Source organism: Ambystoma mexicanum, chromosome 5q (genome assembly GCF_040938575.1).
Source record: "Ambystoma mexicanum isolate Mex_15411 chromosome 5q, UKY_AmexF1_1, whole genome shotgun sequence".
NCBI classification, from domain to species: domain Eukaryota; kingdom Metazoa; phylum Chordata; class Amphibia; order Caudata; family Ambystomatidae; genus Ambystoma; species Ambystoma mexicanum.
In genome coordinates, this window is record NC_090933.1 from 185,756,639 (window position 1) to 185,773,161 (window position 16,523).

Consider the following 16,523-nt stretch of genomic DNA (forward strand, 5'->3'; position numbering starts at 1 on the left):
CGCTCCAACACACTCAAATACCTGAGCACCCTTGGGAACGAGTAGCCATGGATTTTTACGGGCCCACTGAAGCGGGCGACTATATTCTGCTCTTCGTGGATGAACACTCAAGATTTCCGATTGCCAAGAGAGTCAGCTCCACAGCGTTCTCTCAAGTTGCGGCAACGATAGAAGAGGTCTTCAGTGAGTGGGGGATCCCCAAGTGGGTCAAGTCCGACAACGGACCACCGTTCTGTGGGCACGAATTTGGGACACTGGCAGAGCACCTGGGGTTCAGGCACATGAAGATCACACCACGCCACCCCCAGGCGAATGGAATGGCGGAGCGATTTATGGCATCGATTAAGAAGGCCATTCAGAGGGCACGGCTGGACGCCGTTGATACACACCAAGCCCTATGCCGCCTGTTAAGAGACTACAGAAACACTCCCCATGAGGTCACAAACAAGACGCCTGCTGAGCTCATGTTTAGATATGAAGTGCGAACTCGCATCCCGAGGAGTACGGTGCAGGCTGAGCCGGCCGACCAAGATCTCCTCCAGAGAGATGCGGTGGCAAAAGAGAATGCGAGGCGTCGCACCGATGCTCGAAGAGGAGCGGTACTGCCGGGGCTCCAGGTGGGAGATGAAGTCCTGGTACAGCAGCCGGCAAGCAGGAAGACAGACCCGAGGTTTGCTCCAAGCCCCCTGAGGATTGTTGCCATGAAAGGCACGATGGTGACGGCGGAAGATGAGAACAGGACCGTCACCAGAAACTGTCAACAGTTCAGGCCATATGCAAGGAGAGAGCCCACGGAAGGAGCTCAAAGGGCACTCTCACCGGAACCACTAATGCAGAGGGATGATGAGTGGTTTCCCCCGGAAGGGGACCCCCGGGATGTGGCCCCGAGTGAAGTAATTGAAGAGGAGCCCGATCTGGGGACTCGAGGTGAGAGGCCGAGACGGCTCATAAAGAAGCCGATGAGACTTGTTGAGGAGTGTTAAGTTATGTGTTGAGACACAGGGTGTCAAGTTGATGTTTGGACATATTGTCCGGGGGTAGTGTTACCCGGGACTCAAGGGGTTAACGCTCGGGAGCCCCCTCCGTTGGAAAGGCGGAGTCTGACTGTGCAAGGGGGTTATGGGGCACGTGCGCTGCGAATGCCACTTCCTTTTAGTTGTGAAAGAATAAAGAAGTTCCTCCTATCTCTCCGTGTGTGCGTCCTTCATTTGGGCCTAGATCCCTAGGCAACAGGTAGCAGAGGGAGGAGATGGTGAGGTGAGAGGGACAGAGTAGGATGAGAAGTTAGAAAGTGGGAAGAGATAGGGTCAACAGGGTGGGTGCACAATTCAGAGTAAAGAGTGAGTGGAAGGGCCGAGAGGAGTAGGGGAGGAGGGAAGAGCAGGTGGGGAGATTATGAGAAGAGTGAAAAGAGTGAGTTTGGGAAACAGTGTGGGGAGAGATGGTGGAGTGGAGCGAGATGGGGGAGGGGTGAAAGATGGGCAAGAGAGAGGTCATAGGAAGGGCTAGCAGAGGAGAAGAACAAGATTTGGAGTAGGTCCGATGTGGAACAGAGGGACTGATAGGGAGGACAGGGAAACGAAAGAAGAGGATAAGGAGTGGAGGACAGAGGGGAGGAAAGGAACGGGGGTTTGAAAGGGTGTGATGTGGTAAAAGGGGTGAGATTAAGGTAGCAGACTGATGGGAGGGTGGAGGAAGAGGGTAGCATGGGAAGGAAAAGGAGAGAGACCAGAAGAGAGGAAGGAGAGGGGAGAGTTGGAAAGGGAGAGATTGTGGGAAGTTGCTGTAGGATGAGTAGCAAAGAGAATGTTTATTAGGTAGATGGGGTTTGGGAGAGATGGGGAAAGAGGTCAGTGGAAAGGGATAAAGGATGGAGAGAGATGGCGGGATCAGAGAAGAGGTAGGGAAGAGTTACAGCTTAGTAGGGGAGCAGGAGGACATTGCGCGGAGGAGGATAAAGGGTAAAAGGATAGCAATGAGTGGGGTGGGTCCGTGGTACCAACAGAGAAGGGAGGTTCAGAGAGGGGCTTGGGCTGTGTGTGTTTGGTTCGCGAGCAGGGAGTGGGATTTTGCACATGGGGATGGGGATTCAGAGGAAAAGGGCATGGGATTGGTGGGATGAAGGGTGAGAAGTTGTGCCTTGGTGGAGAGGCTTAAGTGGATCTGAGAGGGACTAATGTGGGGGAGGTGGGAGGATTGGAGTAATAGTGGGAATGGAAAGAGGCAACAACAAGAATAAGAAGGTTTAAGGATTGTTGGGGTGTTAACATTCTGAGATTTAAATTTGGATCCGAAGAGCATTGTGGGATGGTAAGTGAGAAAAGAGTTTTTCAATCTTCTATTCAGTTTCGTATTCATTTCAGTGTTCATCTCATTTTACTTGGTTGATGTATTTGCTTTCTTACCCTTTCAGCCTCACTCTTTGCTCTCTTCAGTGTATTGTTCCTGCCTCCCCTTGCTTCTGACCCATTAGTGCCCCTTGCGCCAGCAGTAATCCACCTTGTCCAGGTCCTGATCTCCAGTGCTGCTGTTCCCTGATGATCTGCCTTTTATACAAGCAACTTGTCACAATGGAGAATTGACCACGTCATTGTGACATCTCATCAGGGTGGGTGATACCTTGTGCATCCGGACTTAAAACGGGAGAAGAAGAATAAAACCATAAGAGCATCTGCCACCTCTATCTCTACTCAACATAATAAGTCTTCCTTATACCTGAAGAGAAGGCTACCTGCTTTATGTGGTCTTGCTTCAGCAATATCAGCTTAGACTCTTCTGCTGTGAAGTCCTCCCCCGTGCACACTGCAATGTCTTCATGTCCTTGGAGGCTTGTGACATCATACAGCTCAAACAGTGACATCACCAGCGTTCTACCCTCAGAGTTCATGCCTACCTGATGCTGCTGAGAAATCATGGAGCCATGCAAATACATGTCATCAAGTGCTAAGTAAATGCATTTCCAGGCCCTTAATGCTCTCTAGGATATGAAAGGTGAAAGTGCACATCATGAGTCCATTAATTATTTAACTCACCCAGCGTTTCAGAGAGTAATCGTCTAAAACTAAAGAGGTTATTGAATGTACACTCTTCTCTCACTTCACTTCAAAGGAGGTCCTGATTATTCATTGTCTCACATCCTCACACTGCACATGACCGCCCCTCTACAACCACATCTGAATTAGACCTGTTTATTGCTCAAGCCCTCAAAGATTCCCCAAATAATATGTTTCGTGCAGAGAAATAACTTGCCAAAATACTATTTTCTTTTAAAAGTTGCTATTTCAATATCTAGAACAACTGTTTACCAGACACCATGCCATTGAGCAGAATAGGCCATTTAAGCTAATAAGACAAACACACAGCGATACCAAGTAACCATCACTGAAAGCTGACCATCAGATCTGCGCCACATCCTGGGTATGCAACCTGGATACAAAGCGTGCTTCTTTGCTCCATGCAGAAGAATTGTCATTGTTGTATAGGGCAGTGCTATATTGTGCATAACTTTATCAACTCAAGACTGTCAGCTCTCAAGGATGTAAGATGATTCATTGGTGTGAGGCTCTGATCGGGAAGTGCACTTCCAGTGATGGCTACTGGGTGGTGCTTTGTTGTGTGTGTCACATTAGTTGAAATGGCCTGTTCTCATATTCGGGAAGAATTTTGTTTTCAATTCTTTGGAATGCCGCTGTGGAGGGTACAACCAAAGAAGAACCAGCAGAAGTCCAAGATTTGGGAGACCAAACATCCCCTTGCATGCTACACAAGGCTATACCAATGTCTCTTCAGGTATGGGTTTATATGGGTTCCTGCACCCTTCTTCTTCTTAGTTTAGATTTCAGGCTCAAGGGGTACCCACACCTGGTTTATGTTCTACTGCTTATCCCATGTTTAAAGGGTTCCTTCCCCCTTGCCTCTTCTGGTTGTCTCTCTGCCACCCTTCGACTTTTTTGAAGCTATGGTAGACAGAGTTTGCTTTCATTCCAGTTGTTGAATCAAGAGAGGTCTGTCTGCTAGGCTTGCATAGCACCACTGGGGTATGAGCCTTCCCATCTCCCCAGCTGAATTGTCATCATCCTCTCCTAGGGTGCTGATATCTACCCTCTTTGTCACCTCTCTACTCCTACCGACATCTTGACACCCCCCCACAACACAACATCACATGCTGATTTCTCCTCCCTCCGTAGCTTCAACCCCATCAGATTGGGATCTCTCCCCTCACCTTTCCTCAGGTCAATTGTGCCCTCCCAGACCTTGCTGTTCTGGCTGTCTCTGACCTCCTGCTGTTCACCTCCTTATCCTGTCTATCCACCTCCTCGTCCTGGTGTTCCCTATACTCCCTCTTTGTTTCTCCTATCACCTCTTTCTGATGTTCCCAAATCTCCTACTTAATATTTTCTACCACTTCCTTCTGATGTTCTGCAACCTCTTCCTCACTCTATGTTTCCACCTCCTCCTCCACTTTATTCTCTAACCTCCCCCCAAGACCCTCCCTGTTCTGACTGTCTGTGACCTTATGATCTTCATCTCCTTCCTCTTTAGCCTGTCTATCCGTTTCCTCTTCCTGACATTCTCAACCTTCTTCTCAGCTTCATCAACTCCTCATTCTGATGTTCACCAGCCTCCTCCTTACTCTCTCCTTCCACCTCCTTCTATCCTCCAGTCCCCAACCTTCTCCCTCTCTCAAATCTCTCATCCAAACCCCAGTCACCAACTCCTGTCACCAATTTGCTCCACCCACCTACCACAACCTCCTTCTCCAAACACCCACTCTGTAAGACTGGGAGTTTGGGCTTTTATAGACCTCTACCCCTTCCCTTGGGCCTGTTGCGAGAGTCTTCACCTGTGCTGGTAGATGGGAGACAGGCCGTGATTTGCTATTGCTAAGGTGTCCGCTAGTGCTTAAGGAGGGTCACTCAGGGTAATCCAAGTTGTTAATAGGTTGGGCCACCATTTAGGTTGTTATTTTTCCTCTGATTGTTGTCTGCGATTCTCTGCTAGAGTTGTGGTTGTTTATTTCAGTGTTTGGCACAGCACGCATTCAATCACTGACTCTATGTGTGTGTGGGGCTGAAGTTAGTCACACTCCAATGATCAAATATATTATTGTTCAGTATTTATGAAGATTGTAATAAGAGGATCTAATACTGAACAATAATATATTTGATCATTGGAGTGTGACCTAATTAATTGGTTACATAGTATTTGTATGAATGTTGGTTTGATAAAGTGAAATGAATGGTATGTAGGGTTGAATGATTTTTGGTGTGGATCTTAAAAAAGTGTGAAATGTGCTTTATGTTTTAAATAATTCATACACCATTGGGTGCTTTTTAGATATACAATACTATTAAAAACTGTGTTAAATTAAAAAAAGATTGAATCATTTGTTATCATTTATAAAGAAACAAATGTATATGATGTCATCCTCCATCTATGGATTCATTTCTTGTATTGTACTGTACATTTAGTCCACATGACCCTAGATTTTTGGGCTATCCCCTTTATTTTTGAAATTATGACAGGGGAGGCCAGCAGGCACTGTCGCATTTGCAAGCACGCCCCTGTGTGAATCAGGCGTGCACCTGCAACCCTTGAAGTCCCTTCACAGTACCTCCATAACCATATTCGGTGGGCAATTTTGCTGTTCAACAGTTTCTCAGCTTGGCACCTACCTCCACTCGCTAGGCACTGGCGGCGGTGTAGCTCGAGGTTGCTATGGTGCCTGGGAGATTGGGCGCGAAAAGAGAACTACAACTCCTGGTGCTGTTCGTCCGGCTTCCCTGGTGCTGAATGAACAGCCAATGCAGAGGTAACGCGTTCTCGTTCTGGCAGGGTCATGCTCCTCAATGGTTGAGAAGCATTTGTTTTTCCTGCTGTGCTTACCTGGTATTTTGACTTCTTGGCCCTGGTTTTCCTGGAATTTCTTGGATCACTCTTTACCTGCCACACCTGAATACTCTGGACTACAATCTTGACCCTCATATGATATTGACTTCTGTTTTGGATTATCCCTATTGGCTCACGGCGACTTAATGGGCTGCTTACTTGGAATTGACCTGGCTAGTATTCTTTTGGGATTACCCTATTGGATCTGTGATTGGGTCCCCGTCTTTTGGAATTACTTTCTGGTTGTGATCCCTTAGCTCCCATCCTTGTACCGTGCGGGTCAGGACCGTGCAAACTGTTGTTCTTTTGTGGTCTTTTTGGATCCATGGTCTACATCTGGTGAGCGGACTCGACACCAGGCGACTCATCTACCCTATGGACTCAGGAAATTATGGTGGAGCGAGCGGTTCACTTAGGTTTCCTGCTTTCCAACCGCCTTTCGAAGGTAGGAAAAGGGAACAAGGGGAGATACAGATGACGAGGTAGTTTGGAGGTAGGCCCACTTGTGAGTCCTTGTAGCCTGGGAGAGTGGTGCAACACACCTCTGCCCTTTCACTGGACTCCTCCCCTCAGGTGTGGTTGTGTCTGTAGGGGTGCTCTATCTCAGAACAACCTTGACAAATATCAGTGAAGGTGCATGTGAACCGAAAAAACCTGTATATCAAGTTTAAGGAATTAAAATATAAAATAGGGACGATATAATAGAGGGACTGTGGAACCTTCCTGCCTGACTTCCCAAGTGAATTGACGGGAAGATGTTAGTTCTCCTAGTCAACCATATCTTAGTACTGATTTGTGCCTGTAAGGATTTCTCTTAGAATGTCCAAGCATTTTCCTGGCCCATATCTGCCAGTCGTTTTTGCATGTCTATCGATTAACAAAGTTAAAGCCAGCCATTTGCACCATAAACACCAGGTGCATTTGTACTTTTGCCCTCTCTTATATTCTTTCTCATAAAGCAATATATATTTACTGCTGCTTAATGCCCAAAAGAGATAGAAGAGATAGACAATTCATTAATCGAGCCAAGCCAGAGTTGAATAATAAGGCAGGATAAAGACCCATACAAGGTGTCTTGCCATGGTAGCCCCTACAACACAAAGCTCACACCAGGCATCCCAGGTTTGGGAGATACGGCACAGTGATATAAAATGATACGCTCAGGACAATATACATTTAGAGATGAAGCAAGGATTGGAGCCCAGTATACACGTCATACACTTACTTGACATGATATCTTTTCAGCTCCGGTTGGTACAAATATGAGCTAATAAATGGTTTTAAAGTGCTAACAGACTACTCAGGATGACTTTAAAAATGCACAAATCGGGATTACAAGATGGCGGCGGAGAGGAGAAGACATGCCTGAGGTGGCTTCGCTCTCCCTCCCGCGCCAATAAAGCAACACAGAAAAGCAGATTCGTCGCCCAACAGAAGCACCACAAGATCGGGGCTGAAGGATCAGAGAAAGAACCAACTTTGCAGTTGAAAGCGCGCCAGTTGAGAGGACCGAAAACCGAAACATCCAACGGGTCCCAGGAGAGGCCTTCCCAGGGCCACCGCGCTTCGATGAACGGACGCCGGAACCATCCACAGACGGCACTGGTGGCAGCAGGGAGAAGCAGAGGCGTACTACGAAGGAGCACCAGGAGCGGAGCCGCAGACGTGGAGGGAGAGCCAGTCCGCTGGGAAAAGGGAAATAGTACACGCCAGAAGGATAGAGGAGAGCCAACTGGGGAGATGGCTCCCTTACCCCCGCGGACTCAAGATATCGACAGGCGCGGCAACGCGAACTTCGCCGGCAGCAGCGGGACCCACGAGAGCGGCGCAGACCCGGAGGTAGCGCGGCTCGATTAAGCAGGGGGCGTACGGGGGAGACGGCAGCTCGGTCGAGAAGAGCAGAACCCAGAGGGAAGGAGCGCCCCCCAATACGTGCGGTGGGGAAGCACCTCCGGAGCCCACCGCGCTCCCACGCCAGCTAGAACCGAGGTGGGGGAGCCCCCGCTCCACGCCCTCCACCCCAGTGAAAATATAAGTGAGAGAGCCCTGCACCATATATGCTACAACCCCCGGAGTGGGGAGGGGGAGAGAGAGAGCCGCGCACAGAAGAACACAACAGGGGGGGACCTATAAATAACAAAGCGGGTTCAGGGCTCGGGCCACTGCACTATACAGGCCAAAGGACATCATATACAATAAGGGAAGTCAGAGGGGGAGAAACAAGATACAGGACGCCAGAGGAGCATACCACACTGGCACGACAAGTAAGCCAGGGCCCCAATAAGTGGGAGTACTGAAGCAAGGGGAGAGAGGGCGGCAGCAACAAATATAACGCCCCAAGCAGTATAACGGAACAAACCCTACCTGCCACACAAGGATTAGCCAGAGTATTAGCCAGAGTAAAACAAAGATCAATCTGCATCTATGTCCATCTAAGCAACAACAAGGGAGCCAACAGACACCTCAAGGGAAGTCAGACCAAAATCTCCCGCAACTCTGGGGCGCAGACCATACATCGCAGAGAAAAAAAAAGAATGAAGAGGAACACGCAGCCAATACCGATATGGAAAAGTCTAACACAGAGATGGTGACAAAAGAGGATATGAGGGCATGGTTTGGGGAACTGCAAGCACAATTCTTGACCACAGTGCAAACCCAATGCGAGACAATGAAGGGTGAAATTAAGGCGGCAATACAAGAATTAAGAACAGAAGTAACAAATATAGGCGAGCGCACGGATACCCTGGAAAGAGTGGTGCAAAACTTAGAAGAAGAAGTGCAACAACACGCAGAGGCCCAGGAACCCTTAATATGTCTGACACACAAGTACAGAGTGAAGATTTAGAATATCGTTCAAGGAGGTCAAACATAAGGATTAAAAATATGGTGGAAACGATCGAAGAAAAAGACTTAAAAGATGCGGTCCAGCAAGTATTCAAAGACATTTTAGATGGAAAAGAAGATGAGGATGTACCAATACACAGGGTACATAGAGTAGGTCCAAAGAGAATGGGAGAACCGGGCGCTAGACCCCGTGACGTCCTGGTAGCGCTCACATCATACCCCCACAAAGAACAAATCCTGCGACGAGCAAGAACAATGGAACATATCCGCATGAATGGACAGGACATTCAGCTATATTAGGACTTGGTGCAATCAACGCTATTGAAACAAAGAGACATGGGCCCAGTAGTGCAAGAGCTAACAGCGAAAAAAATTAGGTACAAATGGACTTTCCCGTTTGGACTGCTATTTGTGTGGGACAGGAAGCAACATAGGATAACAACATGCGAAGAAGGAACTCAAATACTGTGAATACGGCACCAGGAGAGAGACCACCATGACAGAGAAAGGGGAAGAGTGATCTCAAGGACATCTACATGGGGATGGACGACGAATGACAGAAGATCGAGGCGAAACAGACAAAGAAATAGGAGCACGACAGAGAGCGGAAGGCTGCCAACAGAGGACCACATCCCAGAGCAGATTCTCCATACGGGCCTTGCACGATCAAGAGAGAGCGAGCAATCTACATTAACCAGGTGGAGGGAGGGGGGACATCCTGGGCGCAAAGCGGAATCAACAAGGGTTTTAGGACACCCAACAAGTTATCCCTGAGGTGATCGAGGGCATGGCGCAGAAGGCTGTATGCCAAGGCGGTCATGGGAACCAAAGCCCTCCTCAGGGCAGTTATGGGGGGGAGGGAGGCCTCGCAGTTTGGGGGAGGCTGAGTTGGAAGGGGGGGGGAACGGAAAGGACAGCATATATCCTTCGCCAAACAGAGTATCACAACAAAAAATCCAACAACTCAAGGTGGGATGGGGCTAAAGATACTGGGCCTCATCACGACTTTGGCGGTAACCCTTAAATCCGGCGGTAGCGCTATTCCCGCTGGATTTAAGGGTCCGCCGAATCCAGGCTTTGGCGGATATCGCCCCAGCTCTGAGCTGGGGGGAAATCCACCGAAAATTTGCGCTATTACCGCCGGCAGGAAATCCGGCGGCGGTATTAGCGTGAAGATTCCCCATTGAGCCCAATGGGGAATGGGCCATTCCCGAATGGGCTCAGTGGGGAATGGGGACTTACATTACCACCGAACTCCTGATCCGGCGCTATTAGCGCCAGGGAGTTCGGCGGTAGGGCTAATACCGCCCGCGCTAATAGCGTTACCGTTACCGCCCAAGTCGTGATGAGGCCCACTGACATACAATGTAAGGGGATTGAATTCCCCCGTCAAGAGGAAGAAGATTGAACATTTCCTGGTGCAGGGGAAATATGACATTATAATACTTCAGGAAACCCACATTAAAGCTCAGGATAGGGGTAAGGTTAGACTAAAAGGGTATAATCAAATTATACAAGCCAATGCCCAAGAAAAGAAAGCGGGGGTACTGATTGCCTTCAGGAGCACAGCGAATGCGCAGATAATTAGGACACAAATAGACAAACAGGGCAGATATATCCTTGTGACTGCGAAAACAGAGGACCACCCCATCACGATAGCGGCACTTTATGCCCCAAATACAGGAAAAGGGGTGGTTCTAAAGGAAACGTTAGATAAACTGGAGCAGTTTGCAGTAGGGGAGATAATATTGGGAGGGGATATGAACCTAGCTTGGGACCCTAATTTAGATAGATCAGCCCCACAACAACAGGGGCAGGAAATTTCTTCCAATGCTCTGTGACAGAAAATGAATAACATAGCATTGGAGGACGTCTGGAGACATTTGTATCCCACACAAAAAGGATACATATACTTCTCTCACGTCCACAATACAATGTCCAGGATAGATTACCTGTGGGTCTCGACCAGTCTATTAGGCAGGATAAAACTAGCAGAGACCAGCTCTATCACGCTATCAGACCATGCCCCATTGTGGGCAGACATAACACCAACCCAAAACCGCTCAGGAATATGGAGGTGGCAACTCCCAGAGGAAATAATCAGAGACCCAGTACTAGGGAACACACTCAGGGAACACATGCTAGAATACCTCACACATAATACACTCCCAGAAATATCTAAAGAAACCCTATGGGAAACATTTAAGGCAGTAACCAGAGGCCACCTGATAGCATTGAAGGCACAAAGGGACAAACAGACGCGCAAATGGGAAGAGGAGCTAGAATCAAACATTAACTCAATTCACACAGAAATTACCCAGAAACCAACAATTAAACTGCAGAGGTCCCTGAGACACCTCTAAGGACAGCTGGAATCCCTCCGCAACAGAAGGACGGAGAGAGACCTATTATATATGAAACACTGGTATTACATTAAGGCAAACAAAGCAGACAAACTCCTGGCGAGACAGCTCAGAGGGAAGAAGCAAAATCAGGCAGTAAAGGCACTAGTAAATGAAAAAGGGCAAGTGAAGACACAAGCACCTGAAATTGCGGACATCTTTCGGCAATTTTATCAGAATCTATACTCATCGGAGCACCCTGATGAGGGACAACAGAAATCCTATTTGGAAGGGGCCTCACTCCCGAAAATATCAGAGGAGCAGAAACAGCAATTAGATAGGAAATCACAGAAGAAGAAGTAAATCTAGCAATTAGAGATCTCCCGAAGAATAAGGCCCCGGGACCGGACGGCTACACAGCACACTTTTACAAGAGATACAAGGACATAATAGCCCCACTCCTAATTAATTTATTCAACTCGTTCAAAGTAAGAGGTAATATTACCCAATCGATGAATGAGGCCAAAGTGTTGGTCTTCCACAAACAAGGGAAGGATCCACAGCTCCCAAGCTCATACCGCCCGATTGCGCTAATTAATTTAGATGCTAAATTATATACCAAGATTTTAGCTAAAAGATTGGCGCCACTTCTCCCGAAACTAATCCACCAGGACCAGTCAGGATTCGTCCCGAATAGGCAGACACATGATAACATCAGGAGAGTGTTTCACTTGGTGAAAGAAATAGGAATAACACAGACCCTGGCAATAGCATTGGCACTCGACGCGGAAAAAGCATTTGGCCGCATCGAGTGGTCACTTCTCTTCCTCATACTAAGACAGATGGGAGTGGGAGATCCCTTTATAAAAATGATACAGGCAAATTATAACTCCCCAACAATACGAATAGCGGTCAACGGAGAACTGTCAAGGAAAACCCACATAGAAAGGGGGCCAAAACAGGGGTGCCCACTATCCCCACTATTGGAAGTGATATTCTTGGAACCCTTGCTATCCCGAATAAGAAACAATCAGAATATCAAAGGTATAGATATGGCAGGTCATACACATAAGGTCGCTGCGTATGCGGATGACATGCTGGCGATCCTGGGGGACCCCGAGAAATCCCTCCCAAACCTTCTGCAAGAGATTGAGACATTTGGTGCCCTATCGGGTCTGAAAATTGACAGGCAAAAATCCAAGGTCCTGACATTGGTGGGGGATTATCATACATATGGCGGAATAAGACCCCCAGATTATCAAGAGCGGTTCTAACGGCTCCAAGAAGAGAAGGAGGCTGCGCACTCCCGCACTTCCAAAAATATTATGATGCAGCCCAATTATGGGTGTTAAAAGAATGGATACGGGACAACTCGCAGAAGATTTGGGCGGCGCAAGACAGGGCGGTAGGGACAACTCCCACCAGACATCTTCATATGGCTAGGGAAACAGTACAGACACCCCAATGTTCAAATCAGCGAAATTATGAAGGCGATCTTAAGGGTCTGGGATAAGGCAACTCAGAAAGGCTCCCTAACAAAAGATCCAGCCCCATTCATGCTGCTATTTAAAAACCCAGAATTTCCACCAGGAGGGATGCAAAATGGTGGGAGACATGTACCAGGCACAACAGATACGACCCTTCGAGGAATGTAAGGAACTATTGAATTTAACGACATCTGACAAATATAGATACGACCAGCTCCACCATTGGCTGAACACCCCCAGAATAAAGAATGCAGTGGCGAGGGAGCTGACTCCATTTGAGGCATATATCATGACACATACGGGGGCGAAAAATGTTGTCTCAAATACATATAAATTCATAAATACCTCAACAGAGGAGGTAAAATGGCAATATATTAAAATATGTGTGGGGGGCAATACATAAACTCACGAGAGCAATACAGACCAGAGAAATGTGGATGAAAGTACTAATACAGTGGCATTGCACGCCAGAAAGACTCCACACGATGTTCTGAAACTCACCAAATTCATGCTGGAGAGAATGTGGAGGGACGGGGGACTGGAGGCACATATGGTGGGACTGCCCGGCCCTCCAACCCTACTGGACATAAATAAAGACAACGATACAGTCAATGTTCCCAGAGATGGGGGACCTGGGTGAAGAAGTGTGGCTATGCGGACTGTGGGACCCAAGGGAAACAACATTTAACACGACACAGAGACACAACTTCATGGGAATATTGATGGCAGCATGGTTGGAAATAGCCCAAAAATGGAAACAGAAACATCCACCCCAGGCAATAGACTGGACACGCAGAATCTGGTCACATCTGGCAATGGAGCGCTTAACATACATTATCCAAGGGGAAGCCCATAAATTTAAGAGAAAACTGGGGCGGAGTTTTGGAATTTCTTCAAGGGGAATATATGCAACAATGGTGCCCACATAAAATTCGGATACTAGACTTATTTAATTAATTCTAGTTAATTAAGGCGAATGGAAAAAACAACAAAGTTCGACAAACGGGGGAGCGGCAAGAGGGGACTGAAATGTTACCGCTGTTTGTTATGTGTGTCAGAAAATCAACACAAAATATAAAAAATGCACAAATCATTTTTTAGAAACATACAAGACACAATGTTAACCTCATTTATCTACGTGTGCCACATACTTTTGAAGTGATCGTGAGAACATTATTCGCACCTGTGGAAAATTAGTCGACGTGACAATTCAACTCAGACATTGCAACTGCTGGCAAACTCGGACTGGCATACACTGTAATCTAGGGACATCCCAACATGCTTGGCCAGTAAAGTGGCAGTATGGCTGACACACAGTTAATCTCCTGACATGTACCAAATTCCCTCAGGTTGATACCTTTCATACAAGCCTTTACTTGGTATAAGATGTCAACATTTTAGTGTTTGAGTCAACAGTTGACATCAGATGCTGGCACATGGGAATATTATCCCATTCCTATCTATACATTGCTTATGAGGCTTTACTTGGCATAAAATTGTGGTGTGCGGGCATTTAGGGGAAATGAGCATATACTGTCCTCAAATGGACTTGTCAGGTTGTACCGATGTCTGGCACAAGAGCTATGACGTCTTCTAAACTTGCAACACCTAGATATGGGTGGGTGCATTATATTTCGCAGGTGCAGCTTGATTTGACCTATGATGGATGTACTTGGAACGTGCTGCTGCACCTCCACATGTTACCAGACCCCGGACTTGTGAGGATGTAAATATACCTGGCATGGGAGGCTTTTCTTGGCATAAAATAGCAGTGCGTGGGATTTTGAGGTTGCAGTTGGTGTATGTTGGCAATACTTCATCACGCCAGGTTGTACATTGTACTTGATGGCTACATGCGTTGCTAGAGCTGGCATAAAATGGTGGCTCGAGGACGTGAGGCTGCATTCAGCATAGTATGGCAGACCTGGGCATGAAAGGCTGTATTTAGCATTTGTAGACGTTTCCTCGTATACACACTGTAGGCGGCATAAGGTGGAAGTCGCTTACCATATGAAACTTTTAGCATATAATGCAGTTCTCCTACCCTATAATAGTTCTGTTATTAGTTTCCCTGGTAAAACATAACTGCAACCCCGACATATCAAGGCAGACGAGTAGGTGATATATGGTTAGTTAAGTATTTTCTTTTCGATTTGATAACTATTTGTTATGTTATCGCTATTATGCTTATTTCAACACCACTTCTTGTGATGCTTTCAGCAAAGGGCATGTGGTGTCCCTTCCTGTGAATCCATCGGGGTCAAAAGATATGAGATGTCACTTCCTGTGATGTCATCAGGCATGTGATGCAACTGCTGCTACCCCAGGTATTTTTATGAATTGACAGCCCTGGTTCATTCTTGTACCCTGGCTTTACCAGCAGACGATACAGTGGTCCTTGTCAAATCATCTTGCATGCCAGCAGGGACCACAGTTCCACTGCTTCTTTTCGTACACCTCCACCGCTGCACTGCTCTATTCTATGAAAAGGTTTTCCTTCTCACAGGCTGGTGGCATTGTTTAGCCCATTACCCGATCATTCTTTTGAGGAGAAGGGGCTCTACACAGAAGAAAGTGGACCAGATATCACAGGCCTCTGGCAATCATATTTTACGGTCTGCTTATTTGACACACACAAAAAGCTTTGCCTTTTTGTACACTGGTCTTCTGCATGTCAGACATTTTAAGCCACAGAATTATGTTTTGGGTGTATTTAAAGTTTTGAAAAACCCAAAAAAATAAACCCAGATGAAATCTTTTAAGGTCCCAACCATTAGTATGCTGGTACTTGTATACTTCCTGTGATTGCCTTAATGGAGACAAGGAAGCTAGAATCATTTCCATTTTTAGTAATATGCTTCAATGACGTTTGTTTTTAAAAATGGTCATGTTGCATTATGTGATTTCTGTAGTTTCAAAGCCAGTTCTATAAAATGGGATTCTTTCATTACATGCTAAGAACGGGAAAATAAAACGGTAATGTGCAGAATTAGCAGATTGGGCTCAAATCCCAGCTTCACATCTTAACCAATGTGTGATCGTGGGCATCTAATTTAATCTCATATTTCCTAACCTGTCAACATTGCCAGTCCCTAGCTCTTTTAGAGTGATTTCGTTCTTAGGCAATGATCTTCAATATAGCCTCACTCATGGCTATAGTGTTGCTCTGTCTATAATAATAGTGAACATTAATATATTGCACATCAGAGCCACTTGTTTTTATGGTCCCTAATGGCAACACAACTTGAAAACCAGGTCCCTCTTCCAATCCCTGTCTGGACATGGAGACCTTCCTGGTAGCTTCTAATATTTATCTATTATCTGTGCTGTGGTATTTGTATCCTTTTACTTGCTTCCAATTGGTCTCCTGTCTCCTTGCTTGGACACGTTTTCATCCTTTGAGGCAGCCAGTCTGAGTCCTCTGTACATTGTGGTTTATGTGCCCCTTTTTCATATGATATGTGCCCTGTATTTATACTACAGCCCATATACCTTCCTTGGGGGTTAACGTTTCCCTGTTCTATGCTGTATCTTTGAGCCAGTCCTGTATTTTTTCACACTGCATGCTGGGTCTTGCAGGCCCACCAATGCAATAGGAAAAACAAAACAAGTTCCAGCATGCAATTGTATTTGTATTTATTTTATTTGTATAACTTGTGTTGCCACCAATACACCATTCAGCTCTGCAGAATCACTATCAGTTGTAAGCAACAACCAGGACTGGCACAGGTGTGAAGCGTGGAATTGGGAAACTTGGTAGAGAGGGATTAAAAAGGTCCTGTACCTCTGCTATAACATAAGTACCCGTGTTGAGGAATGCTAACGTTGCCCTTGAAATGCAACTTTTGTATTATTATGATTTCAAGAATAAGGAGGGTAAGGGGACTGAAAGGGGGCGCCCATGCATATTTTGATCGCTGTGAGGCAGCATGGCAAGCTATGGGTTGTGATTTCGACAAAG

The 16,523-nt window shown here is 46.7% G+C and overlaps 1 long non-coding RNA gene across 2 annotated transcripts in view; it reads right to left on the bottom strand.

Moving 5' to 3' along the window:
* Positions 1-2,528, bottom strand: part of LOC138498563 (uncharacterized) — a 552,766-nt gene extending 550,238 nt beyond the window's left edge. The window contains exon 1 of one of the 2 annotated variants that reach the window (XR_011278749.1): positions 2,406-2,528. This is a non-coding gene — a long non-coding RNA (uncharacterized lncRNA). The remainder of the gene's footprint in view (positions 1-2,405) is intronic. The other variant, XR_011278748.1, reaches the window with a different exon arrangement.
* Between the last annotated feature and the right edge of the window lie 13,995 nt (positions 2,529-16,523).